Consider the following 25,043-nt stretch of genomic DNA (forward strand, 5'->3'; position numbering starts at 1 on the left):
ACTGCATAACCATCTTCTCTGTTGATAGTCTTAAACCAGAGGTGACAGATTTAGTTAGAAAACAGAAGATGGCAGACTGCCTTCTCTCTGAATTACAAGACTTTGAGAAGCACTTTGAAAATACTTTTGCTCAGACAAATATACAGATTGAAGTAATAGTTATTCCGATTAAGCAGTTAGATAAACCCAAGAACAAAACATCTCTATGGCTAGTCTAGACAAAGACACTTGTAAATGTTATAAGGAGAAGGAACACTGGAAAACACTTGCTCTGCCTAAAACTGAAAGACAGTATCTAAAATGAGAAAGGATCAATTTTGAGTAAGTAGATTCTCTGGTTTGTTCATAATTGCCCTTACAACAAAAGGAAGAATACAGATTTAATATTATGAACATAATTTTTATGCAATTGCAAAAAAATCTAGTATGTTCCTTTTTTAAAGTTGATACCAGATCTACACACTACCATAAACCCACCTTTCCATCATTTTTTCCTTGGAGTAACAAATACATTTCAATGATAAGAATCTCAGATACTCACTTGTTAACATATTTTTCTACCATGGTGGATCTGTTGGGGTGAGATCTACTTTGCAAATGGGGAGGCAGTTGTAAATGTGGTCTGGGTAACCTCTTTCTGAAACTCCCTAGAAGAGAATAATTATTTGATGTCGGTGCAGATTGATTTCCCAGTACCTGAAAATGACATAGAGCCTTCTGTAACTTAAAAAATAAAGCTCCCCAAACCCGGCCAGCGTGGCTCAGGGGATGACTGTCAATGCACAAACCAGGAGATCACAGTTCAATTCCCATTCAGGGCATATGCCCGGGTTGTGGGCATGATCCCCAGTGTGAGGCGTGCAGGAGGCAGCTGGTCAATGACTTTCTCATATTTGATCTTTATATCTCTCTCCCTTTCCCTTTGAAATCAATAAAAGATATATGTTTTTAGCCCAGTTGTGGTGGCTTAGTGGATTGAGCATCGTCCCCTGGATCAAAAGGTTCCAGTTTGATTCCCGGTCAGGGCATATGCCTGGGTTGTGGGCTTGATCCTCAGTAGGGGGCGTGCAAGAGACAGCCAATCAATGATTCTCTCTCATCATTGATATTCTATCACACTCTCTCCCTTCCTTTCTGAAATCATTAAAATTTATATTATATATATATATATATATATATATATATATATATATTAAAAAGTCCCTCAATATTTCCTATGCTTGGATTCCTCAATTATAACAGACATTTCTTTTAATTTGTATATGAAATATTTAAAGACAAGTTTTGAGGGTTCTAACTAAAAAGCACAATGGGCTTCACTCATCACTTATAATAGCCCCTCATTTTACTCTATAGCAAAAGCCTTTGTGTGTGGTGGCCACAAAGTTAACTGAGGCTTCTACTGACCTAGTCTTAGGCTCTCCATTTAACCTTATGATTCCTCATGTCATTCAGACCTCACTCTTGACTGAAAATACTCAATGTTTTTCTGCTTCTAGACTGACCTTATGTAAAATCATTCTCACTCACATATATTTCTATCCATTGCTGTATCCCTTAAAGACTGCTCCCCCTTTCCCCCAAACTTTTTTCCTTTCCCAGAGGAGGGAAAACCTCACATCTATCATGCATTTATTCAGGAGTTTTCCTTGCCTCACTCTGATCCCCTTGAACTCTTTCACACAACCCAGATTTAGAACTATTCATAAATAGAGCCTATTTGAGAACCAAAGAAGGAGGCTATCAAGCTCAGTATGTGATTGCAACCCACTCAGACTTACTCAAATATTATTCTTTCCTAGAGGCTAAATCTGTATAAGTGGCTGAAATTGTAGCACATACGACAACCTGCTTGTTAAGTAGAGATAAGAGAGCAAATATCTATACAGATAGAAAATATGCATTTGGAGTAGTTCATAATTTTGGTATGCTTTGGGAGCAATTCAGCCTCTTAACCGCATTTGGTATTCCAATTAAACATGGCAGTCACATAAAACTCCTATTAGATGCCTTGTTTCTTCCAAAGATTCTGGCTATATTAAAATTGAGCCCCACAGTAAAAAGCAGACTCAAGAAGCAAAGGGTAATACTTGAACAGATTACTATATTAAATGAACTGCTTTAACACCTCCAGGCAGTCCAACAAGTCCAAGAGTCAAAGCCAAAACTAACTCCTAACTATTGGCATCAGGGCTTGAGTTAACTTTAGCATCAAGCATTTGATTCTGAAGAAGTATATTGGAAAAGATTACATGGTTTTCTTCTCTCAGATAGCTATGGTGGCACAAAGATGGGCTCTTGGTCTGCCCCAAGTTGCTGAAATGGACCTTCTCAAATAATTTTACATACTCTTTCTGGGGCTGACCAGTAGACCCTGAGTGATGGATGAATGATTACTCTGACACATGTTTCTGTGAAAGAGAGGGCTAAGGGACTGCTTGGCTTGAGAAACCAAACAGCCCCATTTGCCTGCCTCCTTAGGCTTTTGTTGTAACAACAGCTTGAACTAAAATAACTATTAGATACTATCAGTAGGGTAAGCATCCTCAAGAAGACACATGTGTCTGCAGTGTCCTTTAAGCAAGGACATCTAAAGACTAAACATAAAGATTCCAGTAAGACACCCAGGGGCTCAGACTTGTTTGGAAAAGTCAAGGCAGGGGCGGTCACCTTCGGTCAGCTCCTCCTGGAGGCCCCCAACCTTTCAGAGATTCCTCCTTACAGACTTTCCAACCAAGTCTGTGCTTCCCCACATACTGTGACCCACTATGGGAAAGAAAATGTAAAAACCATCATAAATAGGCATTGGCAGGACACTCAGAAAGATTTCAGAGTCTATCTCTGCCACATTACACATTTGTCAAACCTACTATCTTGAGAAAATTGTTAAACTGGGGCATGGACACAAGCCAAAATGTTTAGGACCTTTTGAATATCTATCTACAAATGGATTTCAATCTGTTATTCACCTCATATGATTACGAATATGTCCTTCCTACCGTGTCTCTGTTTCCTGGTCTTCCAGCAGCTTCTTCTTTCCATAAAGCTATTGCTTTGATAGTAGCAAAGAAACGAAGTTCTATTTCTTTTCCACCTTGAAATGCAGACTGAGAGTCATGTCCGCTATATCCAGTTAGCTGACGATTTAGTCAATGAGCAGGGCATCATGTTGTCTAGCCCAGTGGTCAGCAAACTCATTAGTCAACAGAGCCAAATACCAACAGTACAACAATTGAAATTTCTTTTGAGAGCCAATTTTTTTAAACTTAAACTTCTTCTAACGCCACTTCTTCAAAATAGACTCGCCCAGGCTGTGGTATTTTGTGGAAGAGCCACACTCAAGGGGCCAGAGAGCCGCATGTGGCTCATGAGCTGCAGTTTGCCGACCACGGGTCTAGCCTATTTCCTTTAAAAGTCTGCCCTAGACTAGGAAAAACAGAACAGAGAACATAAAAGAGGATAGACCGGATAGTGCCTAGGGTTTGAGAACTTAGATTCTGAAATGTACTTCACCTCCACTTCCTTTTCTCAGTCTCCAAATTGATGACCACAGCTTGCTTTTACATCTTTACCAAGCCCTTCCAGGTAGCATACCCATTCATTCTTTCCTGGCCACCAGCAGTCTCCTTTTTCCTCTTTCATGTCCTATTCTTTGTAAGTTCAAGTTAAAAACTTATAAACAAAAATTTAACTCATAGATACAGAGAACAGATTGATGGTTGTCAGAGGTGGGACAGGGGTGGTGGTGGTGGTGTAGGCCAAATGGGCAAAGGTGATCAAAAGGTACAAACTTCCAGTCACAAAAGAAATAAGTCCTAGGGATGTGACACACAGCATGGTGATGATAGTTAACAACACTGTATTGTATATTTGAAAGTTGCTGAGAGAGTAGACCTTGAAAGTTCTCATCACAAGAAAAACAATTTTGTAACTATGTGTGGTGATGGATGTTAACTAGACTTATTTTAGTAATCATTTTGCAATATATAAATATACCAAATCATTATTTGTACACCTGAAACTAATATAATGCTATATATCAACTGTATCTCTATAAATGTTATAAAAGTATTCTGACAAATATATGGCCCATGTGGATAGCCCCCTTCTGGGTATTGTTTAGCCCAAGAGACTCCCAAACCTTCATGGCTAGAAATGAGAATTACTGGAGGAACTTTTAAAAAAAATTACAGATGTTGGGAACCTATCCCAGACCTACTAAGTGAGAGTTGCTGGCCAGGACAGACAGAGATGGGAAGAGGCAGGTTAGGAAACTGTATGTTTCAAAGACATTTTCCAGCTGATTCCAATGATAAGCCAGGTATAGAACATATTGAACTGATTAATTTTCTGATGCTGGATTATTTTAAACCCTAGAATATGTTGATATGAGAATGTTAGACCCTAAGGATATTCCAGTCCCACCATTTGCTCTTTGCTCTGCCATTAGCATAAGTAGTTAGTGCAAAGTACACAAATCAATTAGAAATATGTTAAAGAATTGGGGCATCAATATAGAGAAATTCCAGACATCAGAGCAATTTTGAAATACCTCAGGGAAATGTTCCATAGTTTTCTCATGAATTAGCTAAAAAGGAAAAAAAGTCTAATATCAGTCCTTGATCGAATTCATGGTATATATATATATATATATATATATATATAGTAGGAATGGTCAGCACAAAAGAAAATGACAACAGTTGAAATGACACATGATAACATTTGTTAATGATGAAAATCTGAAGAATCATGTTTTGATACATTGAAACATGCAATTATTGAACAAGGAAAAATTAGACTTGGCAGAAGTAATAACTTAAATAACACTACTAACAGCTAACAGGCATATGTTAAGCTTTATTATTGCCCAAAGATTGACAGAAGAATCCAATTATTTCACTCAATTTAGGTATGAACAATTTGACCTGAGACAATTGGATTTGGTACAAATAATGGCTATAAAAGAAAACTTGCAATTGCAGAAACTATGATCAGTAAAATTTTGATATGAGCAACAAGGACAAATGCCACATTAATTACATTTTCATTTAAACCTTATGTGGAATATAATTAATTCCAATGAAAAGAATTACAGTCAATTAAAAATCAAAATGGAAAAAATTAGAAATGTCTTAATACCTTGGGATAAAAATTTTACCCAGAAATTAAAGTATTTTAAGAGAAATTTGCTCTAAAAATACTTTTAAAGTGAGTGTTTATTCATATAAACACTAGAAGCCCAATGCACGAAGATTCGTGCAAGAATGGGCCTTCCTTCCCCTGGCTGCCGGCACCGCCTTCGCTCCGGCTGGAGCCGCCTTTCTGCCTTCCCACACTGCCCAGAGGCCCGGAGCAGCTGGGGCAGTGTGGAACGCCTGCATCGTTGCCATGGCAATGACGCAAGTGTCCCACCCTGCCCCCAGCCACTCCAGGCCTGTGTATGCAAATTAACCCACCATCTTTGTTGGATTAATTTGCATACTCACTCCTGATTGGCTGGTGGGCGTCGTGAAGATATGGTCAATTTGCATCTTATTCTTTTATTAGTGTAGATAATTTTGATGTAAAATTTCTATTTCTAAACATAGTGGTAAAAACATTCTCAGGTCAAAAAGTGCACAGCATCAAAATGGATGGGTCAAAACAAAAGGCTCAATACTGTGGAGTGTAAAGAAATGAGCAATCAGGAAAAGTCTGGAACACGAAGTGAACCCAAGGAGAGTGAGCATTCATGGAGAAACACAAGTTCAGGCTCCTGGGCACTTAGCGGTTAAAGTCAGTGTAGTGTGTACCTGGGAGAAAGAGCACAAAAAACAAACTTTATCCTTTAAAAATTTTCCTAAGCCTCTCTCTCTTTATCTAGTTTCTTATTGGGGGGACTGCATCATAATCCTAAATCTTAAAGTTGCAGAAATGGACATGTTTCAAAATGCAAGTTCCATTATAATAAAACAGATAAATAATAATAAGTGTTGGGGAGGATATAGATAAATTGGGACCCTCATATGCATAAGTTAGCATATGACATAGCCATTCCATTCCTAGCTATATACCCAAGAAGAAGAAAAATGTATGTTCACACAAAAACTTGTTCACAAATGTTCATTGCAGCATTATTTACAATAGCCAAAAAATGGAAACAAACGTCTCTATCACCTGATGAATGCATAAACAAAATGTGGCATATATAATATTGTTGGGCAATAAAAATAAAGTACAGGTACGTGATACAACATGGATAATACTTGAAAGCATTCTACGTGAAAGAAGTCACAAAGAACACATATTGTATGATTTCCTTTATATTAAATGTCCAGAATAAGCCAATCTATAGAGACAGAAAATAGGTTAGTGGTTACTTAGGGCTGGAAGGGGCTGGGGAAGAAAAGGAACCAATGGGTACAAGATTTCTTTTTGGGTAAAAACAAGGTTTAAATCGATCACGGTGATAATGGCACAACGCTGAACATACTGAAAACCATTGAACTATATTCTTTAAATCAGTGAGTTGTATGAGGTGTGAATTATATCTCAAAAAGGAAGCCCATATTAAAAAGGCAAATCTCTATGAATAAAATCACACTCTAAAGCTCTGGGAAGTCAGTTCTACTCTCTGAGTACCAGTCTCCTTCTCTGTATAATAGGAATGATATTAATACCTGATAAGGATGATGAAAGAATTAATGAAGCAATGTATTTGAGAATGCTTACACATGTGGCATGCATGATAGAGACAGCTAGCTGTCTGAAAAAACAATCTATGCGTTCCCTCCATGGTATTGAATTGGCACAGGGAAACAATTTTCTAGGCTGAGAATACAATTCTATAGCTCTTTGCATTCACTTTTACCATGATCTTGTTCTGACCCATAGTATACTAGAGACCCAGTGCACAAAATTTGTGCACTGGGCCGGGGGGGGGGGGTAGTCCCTCAGCCCAGCCTGCAACCTCTCCAATCTGGATCCCCCACAGGTATCGGGCCTAAACTGGCAGTCGGACATCCCTCTCACAATCTGGGACTGCTGGCTCCCAACCACTCACCTGCTTGCCTGCCTGATCACCCCCTAACTACTCCCCTGCCTGCCTGATCAACGCCTAACTGCTCCCCTGCTGGCCCGATTGCCCCCAACTGTCCTCCCCTGCTGACCCGGTCGCCCCCAACTGCCCTCCCCTGCAGGCCTGGTCGCCCCCAACTGCCCTCTCCTGCTAGCCTGGTCGCCCCTAACTGCCCTCCCCTGCAGGCCTGATCACCCACAATTACCTTCTCCTGCCAGCTATCTTGGGGCAGCCATCATTGACCACATGGGGGTGGCCATCTTTGACCACATGGGGGCGGCCATCTTGTGTGAGTGTGAGGGTCAATTTGCATATTACCTCTTTATTATATAGGATGAGCATAAATGGTGTGTGGTCTGGGTGTTTAGGCATCCATTATATCTGTTAGCCCTCTCTTTCCTCTTCCATCTAGATACTGAGCAATTTATAGGGAGGTGAAGCCATAAGAAGGTAGATGCCTGGGTCCTGAAATCCACCATGGAGAAAACCCACCTGCCAGCTGATATACCACATTGGGCTGATAGTCTCAGTGAGAAATAAAGTTCTGGTTGGTTGAAATGTTTTTGGTACAGCAGATACTATGACTTCCACTAATACAAAATTTAAGTAGGCTCTCAATACATTTTTGACAAAAAATAGAACATCTTTGTCATTTATTAGTACCTTTGGAGTTTTAAAATGAAAGCAAGTAGGCACTGAGAAAGAGAGCAATTATGGAAATCTGAAAAGTGGAGGTCATGAATGGATGGGGGGAGGCCTGTTACTGACTTCATCCCACTCAAAATTTTATTAAGTGTTTATTGTACCATTCATTGCTCAAACTTACTTAAGGCTTTTATGCACTTCATTGAATCCCACGGTTATGGAGAAAATACCACATTAATTCTGAATGTAGGTTCTACAGTGAGCCTACATTCTCAAGGAAGTCAGACAATAAGCCAAACAAATAAGTAACATGTAAGATACATTGGATGGTGATATTTTCCATGGAAATACATGAAGCAAGAAAGGAGTGTGGGAGCTCAGGAGTGGTGTTCAGTTTTTAAAAAGATGGTCCAGGAATGTGTTACAAAGAAAGTGGCACCAGAGAGAGGGCAAGCCTGACTTCAGAGGGAACAGCAGTACAAAGACCCCGAGAAAGGAACATACCAGGGTGTTCAAGGAACACGGAGCAGGCCAGTGTGATTGGGGCAGAGTAGGCAAGGGGAAGAGTGACAGGGAAGATGTCAGAGAGGCAAGCGTGTAGGATTGATTGTATGGTGGCCTATGGGCTGGACAAAGAACACAATGGGGGATCCAAAAGAGTTCAAGACCAGAGATAATTGGTCGCTGTTTTTTACTTCAGTAGTGAATGCCCCAAAGATGGACAGGTTCAGTTTTACCTTATTGGACAGCAGGTCAAGAACTGGACAGCAATAACATAGTAGAAGCCAGTGAGAACTCAGATGGTAAACGGGATTTGAGATTCCCTGTCCCCACCACACCCTTACCAGTATGAAGTCACATTAGTGCCTGTGTACACCAATATGATATATTCTGTTGGGGCAGAGGAGAGCGAGAACATTTGAAGGACTGAGCATTTACCAACCAGAGATTGTTTGATCTGGAAGAGATTGCATTTATAAGGATAAGAAAATAACCATACAGGACATCTGGTCCTTCTAAAACATCCACAGAGACATTTGGTCCACGCCAAAAGGTTCGTGATATTTGGTCCTTGATGTTTGGTCTGTTTGAAAAGTTCACGGAGACATTTAGTCTGTGTCCACCCACCTACCTAACCCCCAGGTACTATTACCAGCTAGGCCACTGAGGTAACGAGGATTATTATTGGCAATTTAGCCATAACACACTTGCTAGACCAATTTTTATGTATTCATCCAGTAAACCAAAAGGATAAATAAACATTATGGGCTGTTTGAACCCAGGGATGTTTTCCAAGGATCACCATTGTGGACAGGACTACTTTTCAAGGCCCTTTTGGTGCGGGCCAATGTCACTGTGGATGTTTTTGTAAATGAACATTGCCATGATAGAATCACTTATGCCAAGGGAACTCAAATGGAGCTGGGAGGTGAGGAAAAGGTTGCCTGATGCTGGTCTCAGCTATGAACTTTTGAACCAACTGTGAGACGACATCTGAATATTACTTCCTCTTCACCATGGCAACCAGACCAACTGCACTCCTCATCGGGACAGGAGCCAATCAGCTTCACCAGCCAGTAGCCTGCATTTGCATAGAAGATCTTAATGAGGCAGCGCGTTTGGGCTTCGGTGCTTGCAGTGGGGCCACTTCCTGGAGCTGCTCACCTCCGAGTCTCACCGCCAGTAGGTGAGCAGTCCTTTTTTAATTAGTCATCGCACCCCTTTAGGAAGTCAATAAAAGTTTCTTTTGTTACCAACGTTGTGGGTTTTGCCTTTGGAGACCCTACTTTTTCATGTTCTCCTTGAAGCACCGTTTAGATCGGTTCCTGACTCTGCATCTGTCGGATTTGAATCCTTTAAGACGCTAAATAAACTTATATTTTGTTTTACAGTCTCAGATACTGATTGGTCAGCGTTAAACGGTGTCAGGGTGTCAGGTGCGTGGGCTCATCCTCGCCTCTCCCAGGGCCGCGGGATTGGAGGAAGGTACCAAAGAGTCCGTTGTGCCGTGTCGTCCCCTCGGGGCCGGGTAAGTCCTCCTGGACCCGACCCTTCACCTGGGCCGGGGTTCAGGTTCACTTGGGTGTCCTCTGTTGTCTACGGACTTAACATGCACTCCTGCCTGGTTTTGCCTTCGGGAGTCAACGGGATTCGTCTGGTGAGTCATTGCTTTTCTATGTCTTTGTCAGGATACCTATCCATGTAGGGTTTCTGTGTAAGTCAAGGTTCACGTGGAACAGGTTTTGGCTTTCCCCTGAGGTTGAATGTCCTTAAAATCAGAGATTATAACTCTTAGGCTTTAGCTTTATTTTATCAAGGACAGCTTGGTATTTTGCTTGGATGGTGTACCATGAGTTCTTCCCCAACCCTTGCCTCATTAAAATAACCAAGAGGTTATGTGCTCTTTCCTAGGGATGGGATGGTGCAAGTGAACTAGATGAGAGAGAGAGAGAGAGGAGAGAGGAGAGAGGAGAGAGGAGAGAGGAGAGAGAGAGAGAGAGAGAGAGAGAGAGAGAGAGAGAGAGAGAGAGAGAGAGAGAGAGAGAAGAATATCCCTTCTGTAAAATGGCGAGGCCATGTGCCTAAGGGGCTGATTGCTGAACAACCACTTTCTGAAATTCCTGCTGTGTTTATGTCTGAAAATTGTGGGCCCTTGTCCTGCAATTTCCTTTTCTCAACAGGCTACTATTACCAGGGATGATTCAGAGCTGAATTGGCTATTTAGCAAAACTTTTGACCTTTGCAAACTTGCTTTCCACAAAGCTAAATAACGCAGCTCTGAAATAAAACAAACGGAATGGTATATCTATTTTAAGTGGTACCTTGAGGCTTCCAAATGTATTCAGACTCAATTAACAAAGAAGAATGAACCATTGAAAGAAGTAAAAATGGCTTCTGAGGCTTCTTCTTTTCCTCCCCATCTCTGTCTGCCACATGCAGCAGCAGCTTCTGCTCAAGCTCTACGGCCCTGCCATCTTCTCTGAAACCCACCCCTGTTGAATCAGGCCCTCTGAAGCTACTCTTCTTACATTCCGAGTTTTCCAACTTTAATATTCACCCTTGCTCTCTATTTCTGTTTGTTCTGTTTTTGTTTGTTGATGCTTCCTGGTAAGTCACCCATCCTGTTCAAAAAGGGGGGAAAACCCGTGATTCCCAGTGTTTTGGAACAGCTGTTGGAAATAGGGACCCTCAGAGTTAAGACATTTTAGGGAATCCAAAGACAAAATAGGTTTCCCCTGCCTTATGAGCTAGGATCTTGTGCCTTTCTGGAAAAATGGGTGAATTTTGGATAATTGGAACTTTTGGATGATTTGGAATTGAAATGGCCATTCAGAGGAACTGTTGTTTGGGGCCCATCAGGGAAAATGGAATGCATTCTTTGATTGATATTCAGAAACTTCTAAAATAAAAATTGACTTTAAAAATGGCTTCAAGAAGATCCTTACGGCATGCAGAAAACTTTGGCGATCTGAGCAAATAACCTTAACTCGGTACATAATTTGAATTTTGTATTATTGTGCTTGGGATGCAAAAGCTAATGTTTATAAAATACAAGCTATGAGATCTCTGTCTGTGTCTGTCTGTCTTTGTACATCCAGGGAAGTAAGTTGTAGATATGATATTTCTATCTCTGGATGATATTACCAAACTTAATTTGTAAAATCAAGACTGAATTGTGAAGGAGCCCTGTTCAATTGACTTAAAAACAAACAAGTGCTTATATGAATTGAAGAAGGTAACCCAAATGCTTTCCAAGTGCATGTGGTCTAGGATTAATCTTTAGTACAGTAAAGCTAGCTTAAGGTTATTGGTTTAATTAAAACAGGCAGGTCTTTTGAGTTCTTAATGCTGTACAATAATGCTGACAAACCACTCTCATTCCACCTGGGCTTACTAATCAAATACATTAAGCTCATATTATCTCTGATAACAAAATTTGTCAGCAAGAAAAATAACTTAAGATCATGGCTAATCACTTAAAAGTCTCATGAAATCTCCAGGAGTAATCTAAATGTGATTGTAAGGGAGGAGGAAGGGTGGAGGTGGAAGAGGGCACAGAAGGGATAATGGGTGATAAATAAAATAAAAATAAAATAAAAATACATTTAGAAAAGACGGTTAAACTAGAGGTAAATGGGATAAGAGGTTCTAAGTGAACTTTTCAGTAAATGGTTTTCTAAAATCTTTGGATACTCAGTTCCTTAAAGTCTGCTAATTTAAGTTAAATGATGAATTAAATAAAACTTTAAGGAAGAGCTGAGATGAGAAACAGACATGTGGTTGTCCACTGCTCTGCTAGCTTTGGGGCCAGCAGACAAGATGGGACAGCGGGGTAATAAGTTGGGGACCTTTTGCAAGGTTAGGAGGGCACAAGATGCCTCAGATTAAAAACCAAACATTTCTGACAAAAGCTGATTAGGATGCTAAGAGGTGGGATCTCTTGGAAATTGATGAAACTAAAGAGGAAGATGTTATGATGATTGAAAATGATTGTATATGGGAAGTGGAGTATATGTGTTTGGTTAAAGAAGGTATGAAGAATGGAAACCATTTTTAATGAAGGAAAAGAAAGCAATTTTGTCCTAAAGTAAAATGATTGCTCCAGAACAAGTAAGGAAAAAGATAGGACCCAAATCTGAAGTGTTTGTGAAGGTTTGTGGAAGTTACAAAAGGTTTATGGAAAAGGGATCTTAAAAAAGAAATCTTTTCGTATGGTCAAACTAATCAAGTTTGGAATGGATTTATTTAAATTAAATCTTAATATAAAAATATGCTGATACAAAATTAGATTTTGGTTTTCTCTCTCTGTTAAAAGGGCAAAGTTTTCCTGTATTATTAGTATTCTCTTAATAGAACTATAAAGGGAAAATAAAGATGTTGTGTTTTATTAAGGTAATTTCCTGTGCTCTGCATCATGGGTCTTTGATTGCTTAGGTAAGCCAAATCTCCTTAATAACAAAAGGAGTAAATTTTGCTTCCAACCATTTAACTTTCTGCATTTGCCTGTGATAGTTAAATGGAACATTAAGTATGGTTTCACAGTGACCTATGATCCCTATTTAACCCAGTGTTTTAAAACATTTGATATATTTGACAATTTTAAAATTTAATAGAATCTTGATCCTAACTTGAAAACTTTGGAATTTTTCATAAGGAATCTCTCTTTACAAAAGGGGGAAATTAAACTCATTAGGCCTATCTGATATGCTACAATCTCTCTTTGATATGCCAGAATTTAGATCTGAAAAGTGGAGTTTAACTCACTTGCCCCCTCTCAAGGATAAATATGTGCTAGTGATGATTTGTATGGGTTTTCATTGGTCAGAAGCATTCCCATGTTGAAGAAGTCACTAAAATACTTCTAGAAAGGATTTTCCAACTTGGGAATCTCCACAGAGCTTCATAGTGATCAATGAACACACTTTACAGGACAAATTCTACACCATTAGTTACAGCATTAGGAATGCTGTAACAGGTCGACCGGACAGGAGGAGGTTGCACACACAGCATCGAGGGTGTGTGCAACACACAAAATTACTCAGGACAAATTTGACCACTAATGCAACATTTCCATTCTGTTTATCATCTCCATTTTTCTGGCTTTGTAGAACAAGTGAGTACAATAATCAAAACTCAACTGGCAAAATTAATTGAATATTTTCATGTGCATTGGCCTACAGCCCTTCCCTTAGTGTTACTTAACCTGAGATCTGCCCCCCTTTGGTAAATATGTACTATCTCCTCTTGACATCATCACAGAGACTAGACCAAGGAATGTAGGAAGCTGCCTTGCTAAAAGGAGACCTTGTGAAATGATGTTATAGTGCTCTCAAGTATTGTAAGGAACTTGTGAAAGACTTCAAGAATAATACAAGTTTGTAGAAGAATCTTTTCACGGTGCACTCCCAGGAGATGACGATGTTTATCATCATAGCCTATAACCTGGAGATATAGTTTATTGGAAATGACATCTCCACAAAGCTTCCCTCCAGCTTTGCTGGAATGGAACGTACCAGGGGTTGTTAACCAATCCCTGCATTGCAAAATCGAAAGGTATTGACTCATAGATTCAAGTTTCTCATTTAAAATGGACACTTCATGTACAGGTAATCCCCCTGATTGGACATCCCAGTCTGTAGAAGACCTCCAATTGAGGTTTTCCAGAGCCGACATCCGCTCAGACAAGTAGCAGGTAACATGTGAAGCAGGGGGCTTTTCCCAAGATCTGGAACCAGACCAGTAAAGCCGATTCCTGCTATAAATAATCCTTATGTTTACTTTATAGTTGCCGCAATAATTATATTCTTAGGTATATTAAGGATCTCAATACTCTTGTGACCAGTCAGTCACCTTCCCTGTATTTTAGGTTGCAAATTTTGATCATCCCATATCATTCGCTTCTGACAGCAGTACTTCCCGATTTTTGTTGTTTTAACCTTTGGGAGAACTTGTCATAAAAATAGTATGAAACAGCCATGGCTGGTGTATCTTAGTTGGTTGGAGCATCATCCCATACACCGAAAGGTCTTGGGTTCCATTCAAGGACACATACCTAGGTTTGATCCCTGATCTGGGTTTGTATGGGATCAATGTTTCTCTCTCACATGGATGTTTCTCTCTCTTTCACTCTCCCCCTCTCCCTTCCTCTCTCTCTCAAATCACTAAAAACATGTTTTCAGGTGAGGATTAAAAAAATTATGTTATAACTAGGAGCCCAGCGAGCAGCGCTGCCTGCCCTTGAGTCGCCAGTCCAGCCCTGCCTCCCTCCCCTGGCCCCACAGCAGCCATGGCCACTGCCGGTCCAGCCCTGCCTCTGTCTCTGGCCCTGCCTCTGTCTCCGGCCCTGCCTATGTCTCTGGCCCTTGAAGCAGCTGTGACCACTACTGATCAGGCCCTCGCACAGCGCAGGTGCGTGGAGGTCCCTGCTGCCCCACCCTCGATGCTGTGTGTGCAACCTCCTCCTGTCCGGTCGACCTGTTACAGCATCCTGGTTAACTAGCATATTTCTCTATTTTATAGACTGTATTTTCCAGCATATAAGACGACTTTTTAACCCAGGAAAATCTTCTCAAAAGTCGGGGGTCGTCTTATAGGGCGGGTATATCCCAAACTTTATATTTTACCTGGAAAAGCCCAGTCATCTTATATGCCGGAAAATACGGTATATAGATACTCTCAAACCTTAGCCTTTGCAGGGAATCTGTCTGAATGCTGGATTGTCATCTTATGCCCGTCTCTGCCTTTGGTAAAACTGATGATCCCATGTTTCTTCCTGTTAGCAATTTCTCTAACTTCACTGTTGGTTTTACAAAACCCACTATAGCAGGAAACAGCCTTATTCACTGCCGCCTTTCTGCCACTGAAACGGACATGTCAGTAGTTTCACGAACCACCTCATGGGGAAATCATTTTTCAGGAAAAACTGAAGCCTCACATTTTCCTTGTACTGGTATAAGGAGCTGTTTGGGGCCTATTTGCATTTTTCTTTGTTTCTGATCAGTCAACAAAGCCAACTTTGTATGTCCTGGTAAAGTGAAATGCTACTAGCTTTTGTGAATAGCACATTATATTTCTTTTTATCTTGCTTTTTATCTAACCTCTATATTGGTATCTGATCAGTTATTCAAATGGAAAGGTCCTGGGTCTCAATTGAGGTGATTTAGAGCAACATGGTAAGGTAAAATTTTATGACTAAGAACGAAATAAAGAGGTCCAAGTAGTTGTTCTCCTTTAGATACTGACAGGGGACAAGCCTTTGTTCTTTGGTGACAACATCAGAGATTCACTCTGATGACGACCTTTTGAGCGATGGATTAAATAGGGCTTCGCCATGACCATATTCACCCTAATTCAGTTCTCCTCATCACTTATTATTTCCTTGAGCATATATCTTTGCCCAGCACTTTAGTAGTTGCTATCGGGGATAAATGAGAAAGAGTGAGACCTGAGCCTTATTCAATATGAAATTTTAATTTAACAGAGAAAATCAACTGTCACCTGACAATTTAGAGAATAGTCTGACTTTACTGGCAGATGGTGTTACTAGTAACTTCTCATTTATTGACCCAGGAAGATATTTCATCCAGAGATAAGGCATTTTGTCAGACAAGCTTATTGTTCAATATCAGCAATATTCTGGATCCTAGAAATTCAATTCATAGGATTCTTTAGAGCACATACCAAAGCCTAGACACAGTAATAACACTATATCAGATTCATGAGAGTGGGCAAAAGTGGTAGAGGAATGAAATTGTTCTCTTTTCACCTCAGAAAGGATGATGATGCATCGAAAAGAAAGGGAAATTTAAAATCTCTTTTCTATTGGGATAACAGATAAAACCATGTTAACACTGAAATGACTTTAGAAATCCAGGGATATTGTGTCTTTACCCTTATAAATTTGAGCTGCTTATGTTATTTTTATTGTTGTAAGTATTACAGATGTCCCCCATTTCCCCACTTCACCCAACCCTCACCCCCACCGCAGCCTTCCCCATACATTGTCTGTGTCCATGGTTATGCATATATGCATATATGCTCTTTGGTTAATCTCTTCCTACCCCCCTTCCTCCCCTTCCCTCTGAGATCTGTCAGTCTGTTCCATGCTTCCCTGTTTCTGGACCTATCATCAGTTCATTTTGTCATTAGAGGCCACATATTAGTGAGATTATGTGATACTTGTCTTTCTCGGACTGGTTTATTTCGCTTAGCATAATAGTCTTCACGTTCATTCATGCTGTTGCAAAGGGTAAGAATGCCTTCTTTTTTCAGCTGCATAGTATTGAACGGTGTAAATGTACCACAGCATTTTTATTCACTCATCTACTGATGGGCACTTGGGCTGTTTTAAATATTAGCTATTATAAATAGCACTGCTATGAATATAGGGATGAATATATTCTTTCTGATTGGTGTTTTGAGATTCTTAGGATATATTCCAAAAAGTGGGATCACTGGGTCAAACGACAGTAACATTTTTAATTCTTTGAGGAACTTCCATATTGTTTCTCACAGTGACTGCACCAGTCTGCATTCCCACCAGCAATATACTGGTGTTCCCTTTTCTCCACATCCTCGCCAGCACTTGTTATTTGTTGATTTATTGAGGGTAACCATTCTGGCAGGTGATAGATACCTCATTATAGTTTTAATTTGCATCTCTCTAATGATTGGTGATGTTGAGCATTTTTTTTCATGTCTCTTGGCCATCTTGGCCAAGATTGCTAGTCTTCCTGGTGTTGAGTTGTATCAGTTCTTTGTGTATTTTGGAAATGAACCCCTTATCAGATGTATCATTAGCGAATATGTTCTCCAAAACAATAGGTCGGTTCCTTTTCATTTTGTTGATGGTTTCTTTTGCTGTGCAGAAGGTTTTTAGTTTGATATAGTCCCGTTTATTTTTTATTTTTTTGTTTCTCTTGCCATAGGAGATGTATAGGTGAAAATACTGTTACGTAAGATATCTGAGATTTTACTGCCTATGTTTTTTTCTACGACTTTTATGGTTTCATCACTTACATTTAAGTTTTTTTTTATCCATTTTGAGTTTATTTTTGTGTATAATGTAAGTAAGTGGTTTTTGTGTTTTTTCATGTACCTGTCTGATTTTCCCAACATCATTTATTGAAGAGACTATATTTACTCCATTGTATACTCTTACTTCCTTTGTCAAATATAAATGGACCATATTGGCGTGGGTCAATTTCTGGGGTCTGTGTTCTGTTTTATTGGTTTACTAGATGCCCGGTGCATGAAATTTGTACATGGCGGGGGGGGGGGGATGTCCCTCAGCCTGGCCTGCATCCTCTCAAATCCGGGACCCCTTGGGGCATGTCTGACTACCAGTTTAGGCCCAATCCCCTCTCGCAATCCAGGACCACTGGTTCCTAACCACTCACCTGCCTGCCTAATGCCCCCAACTGCCCTCCCCTGCTGGCCTGATCGCCCCAACTGCCCTCCCCTAATGGCCTAGTCACCCCCAACTGCTCTCCCCTGCCAGCCTGATCTTGCCCCTAACTGCTCTCACCTGCTGGCCTGATCACCCCTAACTGCCTCTGCCTTGGCCCCCACCACCATGGCTTGGTCCGGAAGGAAGTTGGACATCCGGAAGATGGCCAGTCGACCCGGTCTAATTAGTATATTACCTTTTATTAGTATAGATATGCCTGTTCTTATGCTTGTACCAAACTGTTTTGATTATGGTGGTTTTGTAGTATAGTTTGATATATAGTATTGTGATCCCTCCAACTTTGTTTTTTTTTCTCAAGATTGCTTTGGCTACTTGGGATCTTTTTTGGTCCAATATAAAGTTTTTGGAATATTTGTTTTAGATCTGTGAAATATGCCATTGGTATTTTAATAGGGATTGTGTTGAATATGTACATTACTTTGGGCAGTGTGGACATTTTAATTATGTTAATTCTTGCAATCCATTAACAAGGTATATGCTTCCACTATTTCCTTTTTCAATGTCCTATATTTTTCAGAATACAGGTCTTTTATCTCCTTGGTTAAGTTTATTCTCGGGTGTATTATTAATATTATTATTATTTTCAATGGTAAATGTTTTTTTTTTTTTTTTAGTTTCTCTTTCTGAGAGTTCATTATTGGCATATAAAAATGTCATCAATTTCTGGATGTTAATTTTGTATCCTGCTACTTTGCCAAATTCACTTATGAAATCTAATAGTTTTTTTGGTGCAGTTTTGAGGGTTTTCTATGTACAATATCATGTCATCTGTGAATAATGACAATTTCACTTCCTCCTTTCCAATTTGGATGCCTTTTATTTCTTCTTCTTGTCTGAGTGCTGTGGCTAGGACTCCCAGTACTATGTTGAATTGAGTTGCTTACTTAATGGCATAATTTGCTACACATTAGTACTATGTTCATAAGGAATTTTGTTGTAATAATAATTACAAATTTCATAGCTAGTTGCATGGTAAACTTTATTATGCCTCTTTATTATGACCCTAGTACTTCTGTGAATGTAAGTGCTAGAATCATACTTTTCTAATTCCAACACTAGTTTATGTATATACCAAATTAATTCAGTTGTATAATTTTTAAGTGCATGTAAAATGCATGTAAGAATTTGGTGTTTAATTAATAGCTCCTCATTTCCATCAGTCCCATTCCTTTTACCTTTTCTTAGATGTAGCTAAATCTTGATCATACCAAGATAAGGGCAGGTAGAATTTTGAGATCAATATGTGAGGACAACTTTAGAATTTTAGGTTCCTGCCCTGGCTGGTGTTGCTCAGTTCGTTGGGCTTTTTCCAGTGCACCAAAAGGTTGCTGGTTCAATTCCTGGTCAGGGCTCATGCTCAGGTTGCAGGCTTAATCCCTGGTAGGGGGCATACAGGAGGGCAGCCAATTGATGTTTCCCTCTCACATTGGTGTTTCTCTCTCTCCCTCTCCCCCTCTCTCTAAAAAAAAAAAATCAATAAAAAATGTTAAAAAGTATAAATGCAGGGTCATGAGCTGGCCTTGGCCCTACTCAGTTAGATATAATGTTGCAAAATCTGACCAGAGCCGTTAACATAATATCCTCCTTAGCCACTGGAGCAGCTATTTTCGACCTTTTCATCTTATGTACACATAAAGTAATCACTACAATTCTGTAGCACACTAAAAATGTATTTTTTGCCAAACTGACAAACAAAAGGTATAATTTTGATTCATTTACACTGAATGGCTATTGTTGTATTGGCTGTTGTCATTTTTTTGTTTGACAAAGTAAGGGAAAAGAAGTCAGTGCCCCTAACTAGTCAGGTATTGTGTGTTGTAAATTTTCTGTGGCAACAGGTTAAAAATTGCTGCACTAGAGCCACAGAGCTCAACAAAATCTTTAGGTTCCCTAGCTTGAGTAGGCCTCTGCAGCAGGACTGTTTTAGATTATTTGCTTTCAGCCCAAGGAAGAGTTTGTGCCATAGCTAATACGTGTTGCTATACCTGGGAAAATACCACTTTCCAGGTAGAATCAGGAACAACCAAGCTTTTTTAACTCTCAAAGTTCCTTAAGGGACATTTCAATTTCTTCGCAAGTGCTACTAACTCGTTAGTGTTTAAATTCTCCTATATTTTCAGCTGGTTCTCAACTGGAACTGGGACGATTTAAATGTCTGGATTGTAAATTGTTCTACTTATTATTGTTCTAATTTATTTGATGTATGTCATTGACAAACTGTTGATGTTTTGTATACCCAAGTGTCTGAAGTGCCCTGTATTAACTCACATAATAATTGCATAAAGATCAGAGATGATCAACTAAGCATCCCCTTCCAAAAGACCACTCACCAGAACCACAACCCCAATGAAAGACAACTCTGGGTAAGGACTATGCCTAAGACATACTTCTAACCTCCTTTTGGCTCAAAGGTGGAAACTGTCCCTAGGACTATGATTTCTGTTCAGATAACACCTCTCCCCCGCCCCTATCACTATGTGAGACATGACACACCGGAATGAGCCTTACTGATGACTAGAAACCAAATATCCTGGATAACTCTGTACCAAAATGCTTAATCATTGATGCTTTCTTTGGAAAGATCTCAATGAAAACAGGGAGATGTGAATGGGAATTGCCACAATAGAATCACTTATGTCAAAGAAACCAAAATGGAATTGAAAGATCACGAAGAGGTTGCTCAATGCTTGTTCCACTGTGAACTTTTGAACCAACTGTGAGACCACATCCTGAACATTGCTTCTTCCTCACCATGGCAACCAGTCCATCTGTGTTCTTCATCTTGAAAGGAGCCACCAGTAGCCTTCATTTGCATAGAAGACCTAAATGAAGATTGAACTCTTGGACTTCCAGGCTTGCCTGAGAGACACATCCCGGAGCTTGCTACCTTCAGAGTCTCATAAACAAGACCTGGCCAATTCCTTTTGAATTAGTCATCACACCCCATTAGACAATCAATAGGAAAAGTTTACTTTGTTACAAACTTTGTGGGTTTTGCCTTTATAAACCCTACCTTTCTTTGTTCTCTTTGATGTGCAGTTTGAGTTGTTACTTGACTCTGCATTTCCTGGATTTGAATTTTTTAAGATCCCAAATAAACTGTTAATTTGTTTTACAGCCTCAGCTATTTATTGGTCAACATCTTGGACAGGACCAAAAGTTTGCTAATTGGACAGAAAGGCATTACATTTTCTTTGTACAGCTTAGCTCTACAGGATTAGCTTTATGGTATTTCATAGGTCCCTTAGGCTCTGTTTATTTTCGTTCAAACTTTTTTCTTTCTGTTCTTCATACTTAATTTTCATTGTCCTATTTTCAAGTTCACTGATACTTTCTTCTGTCTTCACATCTGACTTTGAATCCCTGTAGTGGATTTTTTCATTCCAGTTAATGTACTTTTCAGCTCCAGAATTTTTAAAAGATTTTGTCTTTATTGACATTTCCAATTTGTTCTCACATCATTAACTTGAGTTACTCCTCATCTTCCTTTAGTTATTTGAACATCTTTAAGATAGTTGTTTTAAAATCTTTGTCTAGGAGACCTGCTATTAGTTCTTTTCAGGGACAGTTTTTGTTTATTTTATTTTTTAAAATGGGCCATAGTTTTTTTTTCTTTCTTTGTATGCCTTGTGCTTTTTATTGCACACTGGATTTTCGAATTTAATAATATGATAACCATGGAAGTCAGATTCTTCTCTTCCCCCAAGTTTAGCTGTTTTTGTTATTGTTTTTAATTTTTGTAGGCTGTCTCTGTGCCAAGGGTCAGCCTGAAGTATAAACTTCTCAGGTCTTTTCTGAGCCCTTCCTTGGGTATGCATGGTCACTTTCTAATTTTTCTCATTTATGCAGTTGTATTGTTTTGTTTTTCAATGTAAGAACAACCAAACCTGTAAAGAATTTTTATGAGTTTATCTGAGCCAAACTGATGACATATGCTGGGGATAAAGATCTCAAATGCTCCAGAGAATAACAGTTTTGCAGCTTCTTTTATGCATTTTACTAGAGGCCCGGTGCACGAAATTCGTGCACGGGGGTGGGGTGTCCCTCAGCCCAGCCTGCACCCTCTCCAATCTGGGACCCCTCAAGATACCAGTAGGATCAGGCCTAAACGGGCAGTCGGACATCCCTCTCACAATCCAGGATTGCTGGCTCTGAACTGCTTGCCTGCCTGCCTTCCTGATTGCCCCTAACCACTTCTGCCTGCTAGCCTGATCACCCCCTAACCACTCTCCTGCCAGCCTGATCAATGCCTAACTGCTCCCCTGCCAGCCCAGTCATCCCCAACTGCCTTCCCCTGACAGCCCGGTCACCCCCAAATGCTCTCCCCTCCATATTACCTCTTTAGTAGATAGGTTTTTTTTCTTTAACATATTGGACAGTGTACCTGCCGTGGTCTTCACAAACCAGTAAAAATGTAAACCCAAACTAAAAGTGTCATAAAATAAACTTAAACAGGAATTTCATGAGACCTTAGAAAGGTGATATGATGTGGTTGTTTCTTCCTTTTTTCTTTCTTTCTTTTTCTTGATGTTTCAACTTTTGTCCTTTCTTTCTTTTTTCCTTTTATTCCTTTTCTGTCCTCTCTTTCTCTTGACTTTTCCGTTGGTAGAATTGTCAGTACTTGAATCTGTCTTGCTTCCAGAAGACAAAGAAGAGGGAAACACACAGTCATCTGAAGAAAAAGATGATCTATGATGGGATCGGTGGTGTTTCTGGTTTTGCTCTTTTCCCGGTTTGATTGTCATTTCTGCCGGCCCCAGGTATCTTCAGGACTTGTGCATGGGCACTTCTTATTCATGTCTACAAAACCTCCCTGCCTTGGTGAAAACTGTAGGGAAAAGGCCTTCCTGGGTGGGCTCAAGCCCTGCCCAAGGTGCTGAGGAACCAGGGTGGGGAGCACTCTGCACTGCCGCTGCAAGAGCCAACCTCCGGACCTCGGGGTACTCTCCAGTAATGTAACTGCAATGTCCAGGTTTGCCTTCAGAAATTAGTTGTAAGTTACTTCAGATGTGAAACCCTACCTCAGACATTTCCATGTGGTTCCTAAAGATTTTAAACAAAACCCATTTACCTCCCTAACCTGGTCAGAAGTTTCTACCCAATGGGAGAGGTTTGCTGGGCAGCATTGCCCAGATATCACCGCCCATCTCGAATCACTCGGCTGGCGGCAAGGGAAGTTCCAAGGCTATAGTGTGTGTGGGGGATCACTCCATGGGGGTGCAGCCTGACACCCCAGGCTGCCTCTTGGAGGGAATAGCTCTGGGGGGCACAGCTGCCTCCCAGGCCTACACCCCCCAGCTGCAGATGGGAGCTGATCTCAGAGGGGGCAGAGTGGGGGGGTGGGGAGGGAGGTGTATAGGCAGCTCCTGGGTCTCCCAGGCTGGGACAGGCAGCAGATGGCTCCGGCCCTGCACGGGCACCTCGCAGGCCCAATGCCCGGGCTGCTGTGGGCAGCTGATCACGCCGGCCTTGCGCAGTCGCCTCCCAGACCCACAGCCTGGGCCTCTGCGGGCAGCTGATATTGCCGGCCAGTACTGGCACCTCCCAGATGCACGGCAGGGGCCTCAGCAGGCAGCTGATTGTGCACGCCTTGCGCGGGCGCCTCCCAGACCCACGGCCCGGGCCTCCTCGGGCAGCTGATCTAGCAAGCCCAGTGCAGGTGCCTCCCAGACCCACCGCCCAGGTCGCAGAGGGCACCTGATGGAGGCGGCCATGTGCAAGCACCTCCCAGACCCACGGCCCGGGCCTCCGCGGGCAGCTGATCTTGCTGGCCAGTACTGGCGCCTCCCAGACCCACGGCCCAGGTCTCAGAGGGCACCTGATGAAGGTGGCCATGTGCAAGCGCCTCCCAGACCCACGGCCCAGGCATCCGCGGGCAGCTGATCTCGCCGGCCCAGTACTGGCACCTCCCAGACCCACTGCCCGGGTTGGGGCAGGCAGCTGATTGCGCCGTCCGTGCGCGGGTGCCTCCCAGACCCACCTCCCGGGTCAGGGCGGGCAGCTGATCATGGCGGCTGTGCAAGGGCGCCTCCCAGACCCATGGCCAGGTTCAGGGCTAGGAGAGGATCTGGCCAGAGGGCAAAGCCACCTCCTAGGCCAACAGGCTGGGCTGCTCGCTGCCTGCTCTCAGCGGCAGCCTTCCCTGGGACTGGGGGACTCCTGCGGGCCTGAGAGGACTGGGCGCCACCATCTTGTGTCTATGGGCGCTGCCATTTTGTCGCAGAGTGATGGTTAGTTTGCATATTACTCTTTTATTAGGTAGGATATTAAGGAAGGAACTTAAGGAAGATTACATGGAGGTGGGAAAAAAATGGTTGGGGATTAGATTACAGGATAGTTAACAAGATTATGTGCTCTCTTGAGACTTGTTTCAAACTGTATTAACCTAGATGCACAGAAACAATGGACAGGGCTTGGCTTGCTTAAGGCAAAGATAAACCTTTTACTAAAATGTTATATGTCCTGGGATTGATTACTCACCATGACCTGCCCAGTTAGGATTTATGATCAGAGCACCCTGTGCGCTTACTTTTCAGAGAATCTACCTTTTGTTCATATTTTAAAAGTCTTTCTCTCTAATATCTGGCTTCTTAAAGGGGAAAAAGGGAAAATTAAAGGCGGTGGAGAATGCTGGTCCTTTAAAGCCCCTTGAAGTCACTTCTGGAAGGGGAGGGGCTTGCAACAATAGGTGGAGGTTCAACAACAATAGCTGCTGTCTCCTTATCTGCACCTCTGTGATGAGAAGCAGAGTTAATGAGCAGAGCATAGATTTTCTACGTTTAGAAAACAGGGTACTTTTTGCCTACCCTGGCTCCTGCCAGCTGTGTGCAAGCTGCTCAAGGAATATGTGCACAGTTGCTTGCTGTGAAACTGGGGATGGGGCATGGATAGCAGCTACTTTCTAAGAGCTGAAGTTGATTGAAATTAACTGCAATTTACTATCCAACTCTCTTTCCATGGAAGATGCAAGCTTTCAACAAACTCCCAGTTCTAAAATAGTTACATCAGAGAGATTCTGCCAGTACAATTGTTGTCTGAGTTTGGAGACAGATTTCTAGTGTTTCCTACTCTTCCATCTTCCACAAATTGTCTATCAGTGGATGAAATTTTATGTGTTTAATTATATGTGTTGTGATGTATTAGTCAGGGTTCTTCAGAGAAACAGACAAATAGGATCCTATATAATAAAGAGGTAATATGCAAATTGACCCTCACACCCTCACACAAGATGGCTGCCCCCATGTGGTCAAAGATGACCACCACAAGATGGCCGGCAGGGGAGGGCAGTTGGGGGTGATGGGGCCTGCAGGGGAGGGCAGTTGGGGTGACCAGGCCTGCAGGGAAGATCAGTTGGGGGTGACCAGGACTGCA

General features: G+C 41.3%; 1 protein-coding gene across 1 annotated transcript in view; it reads left to right on the forward strand.

Moving 5' to 3' along the window:
• The first annotated feature begins 9,713 nt into the window (after nucleotides 1-9,713).
• The window catches only part of TSPAN8 (tetraspanin 8), a 108,999-nt gene continuing 93,669 nt past the window's right edge, over nucleotides 9,714-25,043 (forward strand). The window contains exon 1 of the mRNA XM_054718841.1: nucleotides 9,714-9,731. The gene's annotated coding sequence lies outside the window, so the exon portion shown is untranslated. The remainder of the gene's footprint in view (nucleotides 9,732-25,043) is intronic.

The sequence above is a fragment of the Eptesicus fuscus genome, chromosome 7 (genome assembly GCF_027574615.1).
Source record: "Eptesicus fuscus isolate TK198812 chromosome 7, DD_ASM_mEF_20220401, whole genome shotgun sequence".
NCBI lineage: Eukaryota > Metazoa > Chordata > Mammalia > Chiroptera > Vespertilionidae > Eptesicus > Eptesicus fuscus.